Genomic DNA, 3,508 nt, shown 5'->3' on the forward strand with positions numbered 1-3,508 from the left:
CGGAGGGAGAGGATCAAGAAATATATAGCATAAAATAAATTTCTCACGGTCAAAGTTTTATTTGCCTCGTGAAGTATGACACCACACTCATACTTTACTTCTGATAGTTTGCACTGAGGAATGCAGTCAGTGATTTGTGGAGAACTCTTTTTTATAACACGTTTGAATAAAGTCCATTAGGTTTAGTAAATTAAGTTCATATATCTAACGTTGAGGATGTGTCATGTCACTAGCTTCGAAAATGCTCTATTGTCGGAAGCTACATCATCACGCTGTCTTTTGCATGTACGCATGCACACAAAGTGTCGTGGGCCTCACCCCCACTTGCCCCATAAAGCAAGTCCAAGTGGGCCAGGTAAGGCCGTTCCAAGCCCACTGAAACTCAAAATCTTTTGGCATGCAGCCATCATGAGTAAGCTCACTTTCCAGGAGAGAGAGAGAGAGAGAGAGGGCAGCTTCATTCTTCCACCGTGAGAGAGAGAGAGAGAGGCTTCATTCTTCCACCGTATCGCGATCTTAAACTAAACTAAAAAAAAAAAAAAAAAACTAAACTGATGCTTACAACATGTGGCATGTAGATTTCTCTCAGAACATCATCTATTTTTTTTTATAACAAAAAAGCCACTTTAGATAAATATATTCTGAACTTACAAAATTCTCCAATAAACCCATAAGTCAAATAAGATGTAAGTTAAAACCTGATTACATAGATCAATATTGAATTATTTATACTTAGTGATGTGGGAGATCGAATTTGTGTTGAATGCATAATTCACATAAGAATCCGCTTCCTAACCACTAAATCAACTCCGCAAGGTCTATATTGATATCCATCCACATAATTCATCTATTTGCTCATTCATTATCTTGATTTTAAATATACATGTACTTTAATTAGATTATGCGTAATTAGTGTGTTCAAAACCAAAACATTTCCCTTCAAAATATGGTTTGTAAATACTTCAGAAACACCCATCAAAGAGACTGATGAGAAAAAGGAGAGAAAACTAGGGATTTTTACGGTAAACGGTCACGAATTAGAGTAGCTGAGATAGTTGTAATCATGTACATAATCTGTTGATGACATTACCATCCCTAGAGAAACTGCAGTGAGAGGGTGTAAAGTGAGAACGTTCTTCGATGGTTATCACGAGTTGCAATAACAACGAAGAAGAGATCAATTGACTATTGTGATGTCAAAAAGGTCCAGTCATCATCCTTGTTGCATAAAAATCTCAAAAAGCTAAAATATTTGATTGGATTAACTACATCATTGTTAGACCCGTCAAAATGGGTTATAAACAAATTTCTTAACCCATGTAGGTGTTAAGTGAGTTATAAATGTGTTAGTTATATTGAGTAAATATGCCATAAATGGGTTTAAACACAATATGAGTTGGACTCAACTATTTCTATGACTCTCTCTTTAATCTCTCTCACCTTCACTTAATCTCACACTCACTCACTTCACACTCTCACTTTAGTTTGGCTTTGAGTTTCTTAGATTGGGTTAGAAATGGAGGTATTTTAGTGATGGGTCCGATCGTGTGTGGTTGGATACGGCTTAGGTATGAGTTACTAAATTTGCATTGCCTAGAAATGAGTCAAAATGGGTTTATTTGGGTAAGACGATCCACCATTTGACGGGTCTAATAATTGCTATGGATAGTGTATTGATTGCAAGCTAGCCAAATAAGTATCTCATCTCTTCGAGCATTCCAACTCTATCTATATAGGTCAAGTCTTTTAAAATGAGTTCTCAAGTTGGCGATCATATTGGGTATGTGTAGCAGTTATGTTTCACTCGACAATCTCTCCGCTTATGCACTGACGTCCTCATCGATGTCTTTCGAACCCATGAGACCCAGAATACTTTCAGCCACTGCACTACTCGGCATTATTTGAAATGATCACGCTCGGCCCATTTTGGGCCAAGCCCCTAAGAAGAGCCCTCGAGGTGGTAATCGTTTTACGGCTTTTGACATTTTTGTATCACTCGATAACTTCTCCTATTTCATGTACGACTTGGGATGTCACCATCTCTGCGTCAATTCAAAATTTTATGAAACTCTAAAGTTTAATAAGCCAACCTGAGCCCAACAGCCATTCTAAGTAGCCTTTTTGAGATGAGGAGAAAGTAGTAAAGGCTCATAGATACCATCACATGATCCAACATTCTATGTCAAACCACCGAAGATCCGGGGCTTTGCCTCGGGTCCTCGTAAATTTGAAATATTTAACCTATAACGTTTCTAAATATTAAAATATCAGTTTTCTCACCAAAATAAGAAATAATTAATCAATCAGGTAAGCAATTTTTTAATTAACAAAAATTTAAATAAATAATACAATAAGAATTATGATGAATCAACCCTATAGTATGTTTTATTACAACATACATTCAAGAAATTCTTTGCAAAGCCCATGCTTCTTGTTAATATATTAAATGATAACATGTTTCAAAGAACTCGATAGAACAGTAATATAGTGGGAAAATTGTCCAATCGGTCCTCAAGTTATTGTACGAATATAAGCCAATTCAGTCTACTAGCTTTGCGTGAAATTTCAATGTAATCATTCCAGCCAATTTTTGCTAGAAATTGCTGACGTGGTGGTATACCATATAGGACAACAATCGATGACTAGACTGAGGGTGAGCATGGTTCTAGGGTAGAATCTGGAAGTTGAGAACCGAACCGATAGGAACCTGTAAGTTCCAGGTTCCAAGGTATATAGAGTAGGTTCAAGTAGCTAAAAAATGAAACCTGTTTCAACGGGTATGAACCTAGAATTTAAAACTTGTAACCTATAACCTAGAACCTAGAATAAGTTCTAATGTTTTCCTTGATTCATGTCTTCGTGTGATCTTGCGATATTCCATACTATTTGATGATAAGTGTATAATCCGGAAACATTAGTTTGAGCTTTCATTTTATGACTGAGGTTTTTACTTTATTAATGTAAATATTTTTTGTGTGTCTTTATAGTCAATAAATTATAGTAGCAGGTGGTGATCATTAATGGTTTCAATTTACTGTAATTGTTCAATTGATAATATAGGTGGAACTTGAGTGGACCTTGGAACCGACCTTGGAATTTGTAGCAGGGTAAATTCAAAGTTTTAGGATATACATGGTAAGTTTTTTATTTCGAAAATTGAGGAACTTGTTCCAATGGGTAGGTTCTAAGTTCCATCTGAAATCATTCACCCCTAGACCAAACTATTGTGTTAGTGATTTTTCAGCAAAAGTTAGGGTGGACATGGTTTTATGGTATATAAGGTAGATTCTAGATTTCAAAAATTGGAGAATCGATTTCGACGGGTAGGTTCTAGGTTTTTGGAACCTATAATCTAAAACAAGTTTTTGTATTTTTCTTGTTCTATGTTTGCATGAAATCCTATAGTATTTTATGATGTTTGATGATGAGTGTGTAATTTGAAACCATAGTTTAAGGGTCTGCATGGTAACGTTTCTATTTCTCTCGATTTCGGTTCTTTTGTTCCCCG

This window comes from Eucalyptus grandis, chromosome 7, assembly GCF_016545825.1.
Source record: "Eucalyptus grandis isolate ANBG69807.140 chromosome 7, ASM1654582v1, whole genome shotgun sequence".
Lineage (NCBI taxonomy): Eukaryota > Viridiplantae > Streptophyta > Magnoliopsida > Myrtales > Myrtaceae > Eucalyptus > Eucalyptus grandis.